Source organism: Chiroxiphia lanceolata, chromosome 4 (genome assembly GCF_009829145.1).
Source record: "Chiroxiphia lanceolata isolate bChiLan1 chromosome 4, bChiLan1.pri, whole genome shotgun sequence".
Lineage (NCBI taxonomy): Eukaryota > Metazoa > Chordata > Aves > Passeriformes > Pipridae > Chiroxiphia > Chiroxiphia lanceolata.
In genome coordinates, this window is record NC_045640.1 from 62,581,231 (window position 1) to 62,600,114 (window position 18,884).

The window sequence follows — 18,884 nt, forward strand, 5'->3', positions numbered from 1 at the left end:
GGTCAAAACAGCACTTGGCTTGCCACAGCTCCAGGTTTTCAGACTTGTAGTCCTGCTTCACTTCCATTCTCATGGGCACTGTGTTGGTGCAAGAACACAAGGATACTCAAACCACCTTTCCAGGCAGAAGGGCAAATCCTTCCAGAAGGAGAGTGGCATTTTGAAGCCCTTTCACTGAGCCAAGGGCAGGCACATACACTTCACACACAAATGCAGTGCACCTAGAAATCCTGTGAGCCCCGTCTTCATCTCTTTCCAGCTTCTTACATTCCCATTTTTTACCCTAGTCATATCTAAAGTAAACAATCTTTGTTCATTACAGCAGGAATACTGTTCCTAGAAAGTCTTCTGAAGAGTGCCCTGCTTAGTGCTGGGCATAGAAAACAGCTATGTTTCTAAAGAGAAATTTCTCAAGGACTGGAAAATCCAATCATGACTTCCTGGCACAACCATTCGGAATGAACCTAGTCGTACAGTCCGTGCTTTACAGAATTAGGGCACACAACTGTAAGAGAGACTTAACTGAAAAGTTAACCTTTAAACTTGCAAGTTTAAACCTGATAAATGCAAAAGCCAGATTTTCCTAGACACGGGCAGATTGTACAGAAGACTTATTCTTAAGGTTTACATCATTATTCAAAACTTAAATTTGAACTTGGTGGTAAACAGAGACTCTTTTTCCACAGTCAAAATGCAGCCATTCCATACAGTACATTCCCCAAAATGACTTCCAAACAAGTAATTACCAATACACTTTAGACTATGCCACAATTTAAAAATCTAAAGAACACTGATTTTTTTCTAAGACACAGTAGGGATGAACCTATTTTTAATGTCAACACTAGAGAAATATCAAGATGAGTTAAACTGCTGCTTGGGGTTTTTTTAATTATTTCAGTAACTAGCACAAACATGGTACAAAACATGGATCTTACTTCTACTTTATGTTCCACTGTTTTTACCTTTCAAGAAGTGGAGGATAAGGGTATGGGGACAGGGAAGCATTAGCATCCCAAACAGTAGCACTCCTCATCAACCCTGCCTAGAACAAAACAAGAGTCTGGAAATTCACTCCCCATTTCTACCTTCTACATAGCTATCTTGACCAAAAGGAGGATGGATCTCTCATTCAAGCACAGAGAGGAAACATGTCATTGTCAACAGTTTACTTAAACTGGCCCAGTTTACATATCACCTAGAGTTTTTATCCTTAAAAGGCCAAAAAATAAAGATAATAAAATCTCAATATCTTGTCACAGCTATTAAATATAATAGTAACAAATACATTATAGAGAAAAGCCATGCGCCACAGTTGAGTCCTTTTTGTGGCTGATAAATACTGGAAAAAAATATTTATCTTGTCATATTGTACTGTAGCTTCTTTTCATTTTAATGGACAAAGATCCTGTGAGGCGTCAAAAAAGAACAAAAAATATGCATACACCTAACATGTATCAGATCCAGGAATAAAAAAAAAAAGTGATGTGATCCTCTTACTAAAGAGACAACAAAAAAGATGACACGTGATGGTCCTCCTCTCACGTGTCTCTCAGATCACTCCATATTCTTTTAATAGCCTGCACATTTAAATTCAGCAGATTATGTAGTATTTACTCAACAGATTATGTAATATTTACCGAGTTATCACGTTATGACAAATTGCAGGGTGTTCTCCACATAGACTGGATTAATCCCAGAAGTCTGGCTAGTTCATTTGTAGTGTGAATTCCGGAGCAGTAATTTAAACGAACTCAGAGAAACACCCACTCAGCCAATACACAATCAATCTGTGTTTAATTTTGCAGAGAAGGGAAGCATAATGTGCGGTTACACCACCTTGTTATGAGAAAGCAAAGCTTTCCCAGCAGAAGGAGCGTCATCATTTTATAGCAATTCTAGATCTGTCTACTTTGTAATTCAATTCCTTTCTTTCAAAACACGATATTAAATCTTGAAGGGTTCTCCTGCTTGTGTATTAAATGTAGTTATTATTCATTAACTAGAACCTCAATAGAAGATTTCTGGGGATACAAGAGCACTTAGATGTGTGTTTTAGTGCAAGTGTTAATTTTTAGTGGGACTACATTTTACATACAAAATTAACAAGATTGGGGGACAGACAAGAAGAAATGACCATGATTCAGGAAAGAGTCATCTCAGATAAGAAATACCAGAAACCAAAACTGGAATTAGAAGGACCTCTCTGAATCTTCAGTAGGTCTGCAGGACACTTCTGAAAGACACTGGTTAACATTTCAACTTTTTTTTTTTTTTTTTTGCTATTAATACTATTGTTATGATTTTAATGAAGCATGAGTAGATCACAATCTCCAAAAATCAGACATCTATTCATACCACAGATACCAGCATTAAGTACATCAACTTGAAAATAGTGCTCACTGCATTCACAGTCCAAGAAATGCCTAAGCCTGCGTGTTGTGGCCTGCTTGTGAACAGCCAGCTCAAGGGGCTGGAATACGAACTCCACCTTTTTTTCCCCATCTTTTTCCCTTTGTTACTTTACAGGTGTCACAGGACTCGAAGGGAGCAGAACCCAGGCTACCTGACCAAAGAAGTTGACTCTGGTATGTTCAAGATGAAAAGCTGCTGTTTACAGAACTGATGTGTACATCCTGTTTCTCCAGCCTCTGGTAACGGGCAAAAGTAGTTGGATCTGTACTGTCTGGAGTCTCAAAACCACAATGTACCATCACACCCTGTTGTTCCTGCAGCGCTGACCAATCCCTAATCTGTTTTGTTTTCTTGGTAGCATCAGAAATGTATTCCTATTTATTCAAGAAATTTATGCATAACATCCACGTGGAGGGGAAACACTGGAACAGCACTGTACCGTGATGAACAGGTGTTCGTTCATTCACGGTACAGTTCATCTGACCTGTGAACAGGTCAGATTTCTCCTCCTGCCCCTTTGGGACCAGCAATGACCTAGAGGTGCCCAGTGGTCCATCCTGTCCTTGCCTGCTGGTGGGGGGGGGGGCTCGGTGACCCGCAGGCTGATGCTGCCACCGAGCCACCACCCCTCCGGTACCAGCGAGGTCAGCGATTTTAAGAACTCTTGCCAGCACCCGGAAATAATAATTAAAAAAAAAAAAAAAAAAGAAAAAAAAAGAAAAAAAAAACCACAATTAAACCCCCACAATTAAAATACGGAGAGGTCAATTCCGGCTGGGACCCACTCCGCAGGGGAAAAGAGAGGGCAGAGCCCGCGCTCGCTCCTGCGGCACCACACCACACACTCGGAGAGGCACCAAGAGGCGGAGACTGCGTTTAAGGGGGATTGTTTCCTGAATGAAGTACCAGGCTCGACAGCTCTCCAGCTTTTTATCGCCCATCAATTAAACGAGAACGCACAGACATTTTGGCATTCAGCTGGGAGGGTAAGGGGGAGGAGTCGTGAAAGGTGTTTTTACTTCGGAGATTCTTCCTGTCTCACCCGTTTCCTTTACCTGGACGCACCAAAGCTAAACTCAGAATGAAACACTGCCTTGTCCTTTTAAAAGCATCTTGGATTTCTTGCAAACAGTAGCTCCAGCATTCTTGAGAATGGAATGCGAAAGGATTAAATTCATACCAACTGTTTAAAAGAGAATTTTCTCCCAGGAGGAACATCAAAAACTAGGATTAATCTGATTTTTCTGAGCTGAGAATGTCATGGTCAACCTCAAAAGAATATTCAAATTAAAAAAAAAAAAATAAAAAAAATTGGGGAGCAATTTTGAAGTGAAACAGTTCCCTTGTGCAGTTCTTTTAGCCACAGCTGCTGTCTTAGCCATAGTTTCTGAAACCCTTACTCTCAGGGAACTGAGAGTTCCCTCAGCTTGGGAACTGAAAGAATATCAAAGGCAGACTGACCTTACAATTGAACCAACCGGGGTTTTTTTTAGAAACATCCTCCTGCTTGGATGCTTCACATTTGTTTCCTCAGGAAAATGCTAAATAGTAAAATTTTAGCCTTCTGCTATTTCAGACAAATACTCTAAATGCACCTCCGGTATCCAAACAGAAACTCCTGACTACTCATCACGTCACAAAAAATCATGCCATATACTTAAAAAAAACTTAGGACCTGATATTCATTAATTTCTTAAAATCTTACCTTTAGAATCCTTTGTTTACTTTCTACTCCACCCTGTTTTCACTTTCTTTTCTTTTTTTTTTTTTTTAAGCTTGTATTTTAAATAGTCTGGCTGTGGCATGATCTGAAATTCTCTTCCAGCTACTGTTCATCAAAATATTTCTGCAGCACACATGCAGTGAACAACACTGCCCTCTTTTCCCACACCTCCCTGTATCACTGGAAGCCTCACAGCTGCACCAGCCTTTAAGGTAGAAGAGCTGCTCTTCATACAACTGATACTCCATATAAATTGTTTGCAACTCAGAAACGTGCTCATCTGTGCTTTGCACAAATCTTCCAAGTGCAGCTCGATGTAGTAGTGCCGTATTCATGTGCAGTGAAGTAGGCATGCTCTTCTCTGTTGAGGTGTATGATAAGACTATGCAACTCTTTGTTCTTGATCAGGACTCCAGTTAGTATTTCGTCACAAGTAAAACACCGATAATTATTACAGAATCCATGACTCTTCCATTACACTTTGGGTTCTTAAATTTTCCCCCTTTTCTGCAAATGAACTTCACATTTAAGTGACATATTTAACTTATTTCTCTGGGAGAATCCACCTGAATTTCCTCTATCAACTTTCATTTTACAGCATTTGTATTCAGACTTTTTAATCCGAAGCAGAAAGCATTTCTGCAAGCTGCAGAGCATATCAGAATATCAGAGAACAAGATGAACAACCTTATTTTTTTTCCCTAATGAAACTCCTTGTTGAAGAACGAAACAGAAATTATGATTACCCAACCTTGATAGTAACATAACACTAACCACTGCTGCTTTAAGCACGGAAGTCTGACTTGACATACTGATGAGCTACTAAAAGACAGTTCAAATTCACATGTATGTCTTTCACATAACCAACACTGGCAACTATGGGATCCATCTTCCCCAAGTGACATAAGGAACTGTTAAACTTATAATGAGCCCTATTTTAATGAAACATAAGAACTCTTCTGCTGGGCACTGCCTATGCCCATGCCTATGCCTATGCCTATGCCTGTGCACCCTGAGTCTGATGAAAACCATGCGCAGGTGTCTTTCAAGGATGATTTGGGTTCCTGCACTGGGCTGATAGGGGACAATTCGTCCTTCAAACTGCCCTCAAACTGTCAGATGAGTTTAAACACTAAAGTGTTTTTAGTTCATTCCAGCTGGGCCAGTGGAAAAATCTAACTGCAAAAAGCTTGGTCGGAGCACAGGTTGAAATGTGCAAAGTCAAATGAAGGAGCTGCTCCAGAATGCAGTTGTATTTTAATGAGATTTTAATGTCTTATTGGCTTTGGGATTCATTGAGAAACCTTTGTTCATAGCAAGTGAGAATCTATGTTGAAGGCTTAGCAACGACCCACTGCATCTCACATGGCCAATTTAAAGATCAGAAAGAGACAAAGCTACTTGAAACCTGCCACGTTTTTGAACTGCGCATACTGCTTGCTAAGCGCTGCAGGTGTGCTGGTGGAGAGAAGGCCAGGGCAATGAATTTTTGCATATCAGCTGGAGACTTCTGATGATGCAACATGGAGCTTGCAGACAGGAGCTGTGCATATCTGTTTTTTTCTGTTTGTTTATTTATAATTCTTAAAAGCTTCTTTATTCTGCACATGCTTGGTAATTGCTCCTGCTCTTCCAGACCATGTAAAACTTGACCAAGAATTTACTGCCTTCCCCTTCCTTCAACTGGGATGGAAAAAGGATACACAGACCAAGTTCAAATGAAAAAAAGGAGTACAAAGCCTAAGTTCAAGTCACTGTCCCCTTTTACTACGAAGTTAAGGTACCCTGGAGAACCAAATTCTTAATGATCATGCAAAAACTCATGTCAGAAAGGACAACCCACACTGTATGATTATCAGAGCCAAATATTCTGTATTTACAGGAGCTTCAGTGCTACTTCTGAATTGAGTGTTACAGCATATAAACTGTATCTTCTCACTAGGAGAGACCTGCTCCATGGAAAGCACATGGAATATCATTTTATTTTCCAACAATACTCAACCTACTTACATCTTTCATGGTGCAGCTTCTTTAAAACATTTCTATATCGTGAAGGAGGAAAGATGTCCATGGATTGCAGATGTGATATTGGACTTTGTGAAACTGAGAATCAACCAGGGAAGCTAAGACCAAGGGAGGCAGGGAGCAAAGAGCTTGAAAACTTGGAGTATAAAAGAGAGCACGCTGGAAAGGTCTCTTAAGAGACGTTATAAGAGCCACCAGTGATGGAAACCCCAAAAGCCAAGGGAAGTAGAAAACCAGCACTATGCTAGACTGCAGTAAGGAAGTCACAGGCTCCTTGCCTGCTGAACAATCAAATCCTAAAATGCTCAACTTTTTTATCTTGCTCTGAGCTCCCCAGATGGGAAACCGAACAAACAACCTGGCAACTCTCAGCATTTTATTCAGATACACAAAACCCACTATCCAACTTAAAATAAAAGGGATTTTGGCAAGGATGGCTTATCATCTTAGCTTATTATTTGATGACCCCTGAGATTTTAGGATCCATGTTTTAAAGGCCTTTGTGACAAAACTGAGCACACAAACTTGTTCCTGGAAAAAAAAAATTAAGCTAATTAATTAACATATTACCACAACTGTAGCACTTCTTAGTGTTTCATAAGAAGAACAGTACATAGTTGCATTACCTCTAAAGCCTTGATGACAGGTAATACATTAGGTCAAGGGAGACATACAAATTACAATTTCATTTGCAATTTCCTAGGACTGTCCTGTTATATCTGATGTTCTTGTTTGCCTCAGGGCTGCTGCGTCTTCTAAAAAAGGACACAGACATAGCCAGAGATACACTTGCAACACCTAGGTGTTTTAATTGACTAATACTGAGAAATCTCAGCTTTGAAATACAGTTATCAAACCATTTTTTTTACTACCAAACCGTATCAGCCGCACCATTTAATTTCTCTCTTCACAAAGAACTAACACATTTTCCTAAAGACAGAATTAAGTAACTGCAAACAAGTCACTACTGAAAGTACTGCTTTTTAAATACTTCAGTATAAATAACATTTTCTGTTGCTCATATCCAAGCCAATCTTTGGCATTAATAATCTTGAACAGTTTTCTGCACTAAGGGTGTATTGTTTGGGGGTGGGGTGAGGCATATTAGTTTTTCAGCATAAAATGAGGCTGCAGCCTCATTTATGTGCTAAATGCCAAAAGACTGCTCAAACAAGTACATTCCCTGGTGGGCATTGTGCTCCAGCACGATTTCCCCACTTGCAGAATGCCTGGAAGACAGCAGGGCTTTTTCAACAGAATGAGCTGTTTTCCTGAAGCACTGAACCAGCTGCTGCTGGATACCTGAAATCAGGCTCAGGAAATGGATTCCTCACATGGAACACAATGAATTCTCTGTCCAGGTAGGGTCTCTTCCGTGCCACAGGGCTGCAGCCACAGCACATCTGGCTGTAAGAGTAAATTTAGTGTTTTGCAAAATAAAAGCATAAAACCAGTGGTGTATTTAAGCGTTTTGTGCATTGCACAGCTATAATTATTGCTTAAATACCTGAGCAAAAAACTGTGATGCTTGCTAAACAGAAGTTATAATTGTGTCAGAAATATCATTAATGAGGAAAAGAGATGTGACTTAAAACCATCCCTCATAAAATAGAAGAGCTTTGATTTTTTCAGAGCACTTTAATCTTTTCAGGCATGTCTCATTCTTCCCTCCCACTTTTGCTGCCCCTTCCTTTATTCCTAGTTTAAACTTCTGCTGTGCTTCAAACAGATGCGTTTTCGACCTCATCCTCAGCCACAGAGCCCAAGTGGTACCTATTTTGTAGAGTCTGTTCATCCCAGCCTTCTCTGTCACTAAGATATTGGTACCAGCATAGTTCACTTGTCTCTTGCCATGGAATTTCAGGGGGGCTTTTTGTTGTTTGGTTTTGGTTTGGAAGATGTGAAAATATAAATAAACAAAAAACCCCAGAGATTGGCCATAAGAAATCCACTCCTCTATGTCCTTCATAACTACAATTTGAGACATACAAAATATTGATCCAGTTACAGAAAAAAACACTGCATGCCACACCTGTCTATATACATGTACAGTGCTATTACAGTGCCCTATTTTCACAACTTCAACTATAAAGAACTTTCCACTGAAATTATGAGTCCAAGAAAGTAAAAATCAAGCAGAGTCTTGCCTAATGCCATAAACCATTAAAAACATACTGCAGCTTTTTTAGTTAAAACTTGTACACACAGATGATACCAAATTGTCAAGGCTTGTTTCCTGAGGACAGAGACAAGACAGATTTGCTTTCTTAAGTACAGCTTTGTTCCTTACAGACAGCAGAACTCCTAAAACAAACAACAGAGAAGAACATGAGTTTTTCAGTGACCTGTGAAGGAAGGAGTCTGAGGATGACATAAGGTCAAACGTTAGTGGCAGTGCGAGAATTAGTGGACGACTTCACTGTTACCTGTTGTAACTAATTTAGTCTAAGAGAAAAGCATAAATACAAATTATTATAGCAAACATGTTTTCTCTGTCATACCTGACACACCTTAAAGATAAATTACTGTCATTTGAGAGTAAGAACCTTCTCTGAAGTGTCTCAAATTGGACACCAAAATGACCATGTTACTTGAAATTTGGCTCATCTCCAAGTTCATTTTAGAGTAAGTCCCTGCAAATGTAGATCCATCTCCACTTCTGGGGAGAGAAGGGAAAAAGCCCCATGCAGTTGCTGGTGTAGAAACAGTCAGCCATTCTTTAGAAGAATGTGACTGCGAGTACTCCGTTTTGGCAAAAAGCAAGATCCTGGAGCTATTGCTGCTGGAGAAACAGCTGCCCTGCGCTACTAAATGCTTTCTTTGCTTTTCAGCCTCTCATCATGAATTGCACTGAAGTGCAAACACTCAACTTCAAATGGATTTTTTTGAAAGGTCACTTCCACAACACATATTTGTATGGCATTTGATCTAGCAGGAATTTAAAACTTCTGATGATTTTAAGAATAGAAGGATCAATACCTGAATAGAAGTCCTCCAGTGTAAATTCACCCAGGGACTGGGAGGACTTACCTATATACACTGGCATGTGAACTTTAGGCTGCAAAGCCAGCATGCCAATATGTCAGACCAAGGTTGTCCTCAGAGACTAACAAGAACGACATTCAAAGCACACACTCGCTTCAGCTCTCAGCATCTACTCATTAAGCTCTCTGTTCCTCATGAATATGGAATATCCTGAGCCTTCAGCAGGTACAAATCAAGATGCTCTTTTATCAGTCTAAACATGCTCTTGTGAGCACAACACAGGGTATGGAATTAACTCAGTACAAAACAGCTAAATTCATGTGGTATTTCTTTAGGGAGGCCAGCCAAAAAGAACTTTGATCAGGAGGTAACTATTCAGTATCCCAGGACAGTGAATTGTGGCTAAGCCGTAACTTCAGACAGTCTTTTAAATTCTGTCTCATACAGTGGCCTATGGCCACTACTGACAAGTACAGTGATCTGCCAAACACAGAAAAGGTTGTATGCCTTCTAATTTTACAGACAATTATTTTGTAAACAGAAAAGATAATGTGTTTCCAACAGCTTCCAAGAAAAGCAGTTTCCCTTCTCCATTAGGAACTGATCATACTCCTCCCTAATTCTGGACATGGTGCTTTCCACTCTGCACTACGTTAGGCCCAAACACATAAATATTTCATTTCTCCAGAGAGCAGTCAGTTATTTTAGCTCATCTGACTTTAAATTTGATCACAGATAAAAATAATAGCTCTTTGTGGCACACCAAAACCAAAAGGATGCAAATACCCTAAATGAGCAGGTACATATTATGCTTTCACATAATTTCACTGTAACATTTAATAATGCAAAGTCATGGTTTAGCAGTTTAGTAACTAAATCAAGAATAAGTTATTCACTAAAATGTGGGCCAATAGACATATGCAGAAGACAATTACCTCATACAGTGTAAAGTCTCAGCATAAGACAATCTTGCTTATCTGAAGTAGCAGGAGATTGTAGTTGTCAGTTCAGGACATTTGTTCCACAGCTCATCTAAAATCAACCATTTCCAGGAACACTGTGCCTCTTAGCACTATTTTGGGATATGAATGCAATATTAACTCGAACAAAAATGTGCCACTTAAGGAATTATCAGCTCAACTCTCCAGTCCTTTGGACATTTCAGTCTATGAAATGTCTAATTTAAACACAGTTTTCATGTGGAAAGAGCCATCAAACCAGTTATCTGAAAAGCACAAACAGAGCTTAGTGTTCTGTACATCTCCATACCCTGCCACAGAGCAGAATGAACAGAAACCTCATTTTAGCTTTGGTTTGTTGTATTTATGACACAGAAAGATAGATGATGATAATATGGTCTGCATTTCCCTTCTCATTCATGAGCACAGAATGACCCCAGAGTGAATTTACTTCTAATCTGGGTGGGCCTTTACCTTCACCTTGACAGCTGGAGCCTATATATCACAGGATGTCTTTTTCCCACAGAGATCATTTGGGTCTCATTTCTGGCAGTGTATGCTAACACAAAGTGCTTGCAAGGAGAAACCCAGTATATTTGGAAGTACTGCTGTTTAAAGGACATATATGGGATGAAATGCTAACTTGGTTCACCATACAGAAAAAATGTAAAATGTGTAATATTCATGCATTTTCAAAGCTCAACCTCGTGCAAAGGAAAGACTATTTTGTGTCTACTTGCCATTTGTTTGAAACACTGGAAGAGGACTGTTGATGAAGTGAGACTCCTGACAGCCACAGACCTGTCTTTGATAGGTGAGGATCGCCCCTCCTTCCCTCTATGCTTAGACTTATTCAACTTCTCACACAGAAGAAATCCACAGAAACCATGACACACATAACAAAGTCAAAAACTGTCTGGGAACAGCAGGCACAGCAGCAGCATGCACAACATGGGAAATGCTCTTCGTGGGTCCATTACTTCTTAGAAGAAATACCAACAATTTTTCAGTCCCAAAATTTAAATAACACCTGTGGACTGATGCCATCGGTATGAATGAGAAAACAGATGCCCAGATGCAAGCAAGCAGGCAAAAGGGGGATAATATGACATGGAACTCCAGTAGTAGCTGTTTAGCTTAAAGGAAATTTGTTTATTGTTTCTTACATCTTCTCACTCACAAGTACACCACTGGGCTAGTCAGAGAGAGCCCATGAAAGATCTGAGGCCAGCCATAGGCTTAAGTGGTTTCAGGGCTACTGTGAACCAGTGGAACTCATACCAGCTCCTTATTCCATCTGAGAACAATTCACAGATGTGCTCCTAAAATACACTTTTGAGGAAGGAGATGATAGTTAAATGTAACTAGTCCACTCCTTTTATGGCAAAGAAGAACTGCCAGAGCGTGATTCATCTGAGCTACCATTCCAGCCTGTCCTAGGGTGAGATGATTCAGCTGCAGAGATACCACTTCTCTTCTGAGTGTTCATGTAGACACACTTGCATTGGCTTTCTTTGACAGTTTATGGACACTGCATGTGAGTCTATGTGTGTACAGAGAAGCTTTAAGGGTCCATTTCTAATGCAAATGTTCACACCTTGTTCCCTGGGCTGCTCTGGACTGCATGCCAGCTGTCAGGCATGCACAGGTGAGGACTTAAAGAAGTATTAGCATTTCTTACACGGTTCCTGGCTGAAAATATATCCCTGAAGTATCTACAAATCATTTACTTATTAAGAAGTATCAGTAAATCTACAAAGCAAATAAACTGCAATTAAGCAGAACAAGTTATTCAAGACACTTGCTTTTCCTACTAGGAAAGAAAGAAAAACTTCATATAGTAAAGTCATGGCAGTGCATGATAAACCTGAGAGGCATTTCTGATTTTGGCACAGGATTACTGGCAAATTTCTTTACATCAGTGAAAGGATTCAAAATCTGACAATGGGAAAGACAACAAAAATGCATCCATGACAACCTGGACATCAAAGCCATGCACTCAGCAGACACCAGCTAATACTGAAGAGACAGCATCTGTCCTTCAGGTAATCACTGACCCTCCCAAGAAACACAAAGCCTGAACTAGGAAAAAGTTATAAGCTTGGGATAAGGACCTAATGATGACATACAAATACCTCGTGCTGACAAAACAGGAGACAGGAATTTAACTGTCATCGGTTCCTTTGAAAAATTTACTGTTCATAACCACTACGTGCACTGTAAACTGTGCACTATGAAGAAGTTAGTACAATTTTCTGATGTCCTCACAAAACAATAGAAGAGCGTGTTAATGTTAGCTGGAAGTCAGACAAAAAGATTTCACTGAAGTTTAACAAGATTCTCTAGCTACGTTGAAAGCTGAGAAATTATTCAATAGTAAGTTATTATCTTTTGATGGATTCTTTAAAATTCTGTCTTATAATTAGACTAATTTTCTAAATTCAACAGAAGGGGAACTCATTCACTGACAGGTTACTATTCACGAAGGATGTTATTCCCATATGGAGGGTATGGAATACTTTTTCAAGTGTGCTGAAGAAAGACACTGCAAGCAACTGTCCCTACGCCATGCAGCATAGATGGCAGGAGATATTTTTATAAGAACAGGAACAAAAAAAAATGGAATATAGAAGTCAGTAAAAGATAAATACTTACCAGTAAGATTACTAAATGCATCACCAAGATTCATCACCTATTCAAAATACAGAGGCATCTACAGGATCCCATATCAGGTTGTACATGGTAGTTGTCAAACCCTGAGAGACTTTTTGGAAAGGTGACTCTGGTATCTTAGAAAGTCTCTCAGTATCAGTGGCACAGCTTGAACTGGCAAGTATCAGAAAGTTTATGAGAGAACCAGCTCTTGTAAAGTTTCCCACATAAGGTCTTCTTATAGGGACATAAATTCTGATGCTTATCCAAGCTGAACTGCTGAGGCCCTCTGAAGTGTGCCGAGGCACTTACCGTGGGGAGAGAGGGAGGCTGCCCTCAAGAGCAGGCTGTTTTTAGGAAGCACACCCTGAGTAGGGGCAGAGCTGCACTCCCAAGAAGCTGAGCAGAAATCCCAGGTAAGCCTGACACAGCACTTTAAATTACTTCTTCAAGTACTTTATGGTATAGCCAGCAGCAGCCAGACAAAGAGAAGTTTCCCATATTACTGAAAGTGGAGTCACTTCTCCCATGTGCCTCAGAACCACCTCAAATTTTACTGGATGCTGTGGTCAGACACAATGTGATTAAGACCCCAGTTTGAAATCATGCCCTCCCTTGGAGTTTTCTCTCCAAAATCATAAAATCAACTGGGTTGGAAAAGACCTCTGAGATCATCAAGTCCAACCCTTGATCCAACACTGCCATGGTTACCAGACCATGGCACTCAGAGCCACATCCAGTCTCATCTTAAAAACCTCCAGGGATGGTGAATCCACCACCTTTCTGGGCATCCCATTCTAATATCTGGTTACTCTCTCTGTAAAAAATTTCCTCCTAATATCCAACCTAAACCTCCCCTGGCAGAGCTTAAGACCATGCCCTTTTGTCCTACTGCTGGTTGCCTGAGAGAAGAGACCAATGGCTACATGGTGAATGAAACACTCGCTTTGGCTCTGGCTTATGCACTCACACAGAGTTAAATTCTAAGTTTGCTACCTTGCCCAGGGCCAAGAACAACAGCAGCCTTAGAACAGTCTGTGGGAATGGCTGCAGTCTGAGGGTCCCCCTGCTCCTACATGGAGATCCAGTGCAACCAGTTCACATCGAATCCTTCTCTGAAGGGCTGCTCGGAGATGCACAAATGCTTTTCTGTGTACCAGTATCTACTTAGGTTTTCAAAATGAAAAGATGAAAAGTGCAAAGGAAAAGACTTGAAAGATGATGCTTATATGAGACACAACCACGTGCTGCCCTTGCAGTGCAATTTTCACTTCCTTTCAAAGAATTAATCTTCAAAACATCGCTGTGATCCTTTGAAAGTATACTTCCCCTGTCACTTTGCAAACCATCGAGAAAATAAACTGGATACAAACTCACTTTGAATGTTCAAGTATTTAAGCAAATTCCCTGGAACTGTGTTCTCTGTGTTTCCTTCTGTGATTATTCTACTGTAAAAACATTTATTGATCACAAGGTGAACAGGAACACATTTCCCATAACACATGCTACATTCTGAAGTTATAAGCACAAATTTTCATGGAAGAACTACACGGTAACTTTCTATTCCATAATAAGATCTTACAGAAAGAAAAACTCAAGTTGATTATAGCTAATGAAATAGGGAAAGACACTAAAACTTACTACAACTTAATTTTTGCAGATCAACAGATGGTAAAATCCAGTTAATCTCACCAGGTTCCTTATATATTAAATATAACATCAGCTGATGCCCAGCATTTCAAATTACTCTAACTTCACAACACTGAGGTGGAGAGACTAATGCTTGGCAGCCCAGTAGCTGGGATTTTTTTGAGCAGGACAGATTTGTTCAAAATGAATGCCATGAGAAGTAAGCTAAATGACAATAGGATATCCTGCCCAAAAGACAAAAAGCCACATTACTCCACCCAGAGCTGCTACAGTACCCACACACGAAGAAAGAAGTGACCTGACAATGGGAGAAAGCAACTCAAACCAGGCTAAAAATCCCCACCTGGGAAGCAGGGTCCAAAATACAAGAACCAGGCTGTAATGAGAACTGTACTGGCTGTGGCCAAGTAAAATCTCACCTGTGAACACCTATGTGACACTTTGGGCACAGGACTTAAGGAAAAAGTCATGCTACTCAACCTCTGAGGAATGCTTCGCTGACCTGCTGTAGTGTAAAGTTTCTGCCCAAGTCTGCAGTGCCAGGGCAGTGTGTTTTCTGCCACAACCTCTCCCTCTTTACAGTCTCTGACTAGACTCACTTTTCATGCAGAATCACTCCCAGAGAATTAGGTTTTAGTCCTTGGATAGAGACCTCTGAGTGGGGAAATGCCCCTTTCGATATTCAGATTTATCTGTTCTGTAACTGATATGCACAGAGTAAATAAATTTAATTTACATAAAAGAACATGATAATTTCTCCTCTAATGAAGGATTAACTGTCAGTGCCATGAAAGGCATCTGGCAGCAGTAATCCATGAGCCTTCCTTCTTAGGGGCCTCAACTACTTACAGAAATAACTTCTGTTCCAGCTGACAGTACACTGACAGATCAACAAATGGATTAACACAGTCCCAAAGGCTCACAGACTTAGCCCTGTGCCCCAGTGACCAGGCTGGTCCTCTTCTCCAGTTACTGCAGTAGTTCCACTGTGTATGCCTTCACTGCCATGTAAATTTTCCAATAATCAGGCACAGGAGAGAGGAGAAAAACCTGTTTTCCATAGTCACAGAGCTCTTTGCTACTGATTTACTCAGGAATCTCTCGGAGAAGTTGTGCCATTTTCCTGACCTTCAGATACTCTATTAGTAAAATAGGGACAAATGCTTGTGCCTTACTCTGCTTATTATTCTGACATGAAACACTGTTTAAATGCTGATAAAATAATTATAAATGAGACAACATCCCATGGAAGAGAAAACGAAAATGGCAGCAGGATCTAAGGGGACAGTGTAAGTTAATTCAAAACGATAGTGGAAATATAATGATACAATTAAAGTGGTAAACAAATCTAGAGGTAATGAATCAATTTATTAAACTAAATGTCACTATGCATTCTCTACCATGTAGACATAATTCTCAGAAGAATGCCTCAAATAACTCTGAAGAATTCAAACATACCAAGATTGCAATTCAAAAAACTAATAGCAAAGTCTACCATTTAGGACTGCTAATAAGATTTCTGCAGTTTAATAGCTTTTCTCCCTAAAATAGATTTTGCTTATCCATGTAACTAAGCTTACAGATCTCTGCTCTTGACCTTCTAGGGCAATTTCCATGACTGCACTAAAATACACACCACGCTCCTGGGTCTGGGACACAGATTTGTTGCCACAGAGGCTGGGTCACTGACAGGTTAATTCTTTCAGTAACTGCTTCTCAGCAAGACTCAGGTATCATGTCCAACAGCTCTGCTCCAGTATGCAGTGATAAAATGAAGGTGTTTGTTTACACATGAATGGGTGGATAGGAATGGAATCCTGTTTCTGGGGTGAAATCCTAACACACCCTCCTAGACATCAAAACGAGTCTTCCAAAGCAAAGATTCCCATTAATAAGAAAACGTCTCCTTCCGTATGGTGTTCTTGCAGCCTAAGTCCTCATTAAAAAATTAAACTCTTAGCTAAAATGGGGAATCACGTTTCCACGTTTAGAAAAGATTTTTAGCTATAACATAAAACAATTATTTATTTGAATCCGAACAATCTGACGGAGAAGACACATTCTTCTAAAGGGCAGGGGGTTTTTTCCCTTTGATGGTGCAGCTACAAGGCATCCTGACACATAGCTCAGAAGAATGGTGAGCTTGGGGCTCTCCCTTCCAACTACCAAGTCCCTACTCCAGCACAGTTTGGCAGTCTCAGCCTTCATGTAGCTATAGCACAGGGCTCTGTCCTTGCTTGCAATCCTCTGCTGCAAGCAAAGGGCTGACTCAGTTTTACAGCATGAAGGGTCCTAAGACTCTGCCAAGGAATGCCAGGTGATGAGAAAATAAAGGACAGGTGCTCAACTCGTTTTAATTCAATATTTACATACAGGTGATAAGAGCTGCAGATAAATTATTCATGAAATACTAACTTGCTACAGTTGATTTTGCAAATAGTTTTAAAGAAGATACACAAAATAATGCTTACTTTAATAAGAAGCTAAGACAACAGCTAGGGCTCATCAAACAATGTTAATCTTGTGGCAGATAAACATAATCAAACCCTCATTTTATCTCCTATTTAACTCCTTATTTTCTCCCTACTTTTTCTGTTTCCTTCAGTGTCCCAAGCCATATAGCCCTGATCCTTCATTCCTGTTTTTCTTTTATTCATCGTCCTGCCTTGTTTTACTTCCCAAGAGTAGGTCCACACACCACATACACCCACAGTGATGAGCTGTGAAATCCACTGGTGGACTTCCTGAAATCTGTCTGGGAAATGAATAGCTAGCCTGAATACTGTTTTCTCATAAATGCTTCTATTTGTGTATCTACTCAAGATTGCCAGAAGTGGGACTCATCCATGCCAGACCAAAAATGACCATAAGCCATTACATTCTTTACATGAGTCATTACATTCAGCCACTGCTGCTTGCTTGGAATATCCTTGGACAACGTTTGCTCAAGCAAGAAGAAAGTATTTCCCACCCCTGTGAAGGTGGAACACGCAAAAATGAAGAGGAAGGAAAAGCTACATCCACATGACACAGATGAGTAACAAACTAAGGTTTCAGGAATTGTCTGAGAGAGATGCAGGAACATACCTTCAGGCAAGAGGGAAAGTGGTGCCAGCAGGGACAGTCCCAGACAGCAAAGAGCAGCTCTCACCTCTGCCAGAGGCAGAGAAGGTTCACCCTGAGCGACCTGCCCACCTGGCATCCTAGATGCTGGTGTGCAGGCAGTTTGTATGTGAAGGACAGACCAAACAAAACCCAATACATTTAAGAATGCTACTGATTTCAGATGATTTGCAATCTTGTGTGTTTTATCCCTAGGTAAGCACAACTGTGCGCTTAGAAACTCCATACAAGGTCTAGCCACCTTTTCTTTTTTCCAAATGTGATTAATTCTTCTGATCTCACAGGTCTGAAGAATAAACTGCAAAGCTATTACCTATGCAGGGAGGACACAAAAGGCTCTGTTTGTGCTAAGACAGGACCTCAGGAGTGACCTCTGGGGATGGGATAATGGGGATACAAGTTTCAGCTCCACGGAGGAGTTACTGGACAAGGACACACACTCTGGAAAAGCCAAAGGAGAGGAGGGTGACAGCAGTACTTCAATGCTTTCTGTCTAGGCTCCAGACACCTCTGGGATTCTCAATCCAGCAAACCTGTCCTTCAGGATGACTCTGGATCAACTCTCCAGATATATATATGACCTCGTGAACAGTCAACTAACAATAAACTGGCTTTGCCCCATTACTTTAACTCAAGTACCCCATAAACCCAACCATTTGCAATAACCTCTTCATTTAACTTTGCTACTGTATTACTTTTCCTAGGCTAAAAGAAGCACGTTGAAATCTGACCACCAACTGCAGCACATGACTTTCAGTAATCCTCCCATCACATGACAAAAGCACCATGTCTCAGATCCACACAGCCCATTCATGCTGCATCAGGAGAGAGGCACCACACTGCAACTGCAGAAGACTATCTCCTCCTGGCAATCCTGTCCTACAATGGCACAGAAGACCACCCTTACAGCTCCCTAAAACAGACCAGCACAGGAAAAGATCTCATCATCACTTACACCCTCACTGTAAAAGGTACAACTATATCACCTACACACCAGCACTCTGCCACTGCACATACATCCCAATGTGCTACGGTCAAGCTGCCTTCATCCAACTCTGCTTAATAAGCAAATCATGGCCTCTGGCACCAGTTTCAGGTTATGAGTGGTCTTCAGATTTAGCACCATGCAGAGCTCATTACAGTAACCCCCTTCCTGAAGTAACCAGGGTGTTGAATGAATTTGGTAAATAGGGCAATTGAAATAGTTATATTCTAATGAGGTGTAGATAGAAAGCAAACCCATCTTATTCCAGCTGCTCTTTTCTCTACATTTTGGACAAACAGACTCTTAATTCCAGAGTCCCACTGCTTTGTTACCCCACCACCCCTCCTAACCCATCTTGACAGGGCCCCAA

General features: G+C 40.5%; 1 protein-coding gene across 6 annotated transcripts in view; it reads right to left on the reverse strand.

Moving 5' to 3' along the window:
• The window catches only part of ARHGAP24 (Rho GTPase activating protein 24), a 214,659-nt gene that overhangs the window by 38,384 nt on the left and 157,391 nt on the right, over positions 1 to 18,884 (reverse strand). The window lies entirely within an intron of this gene.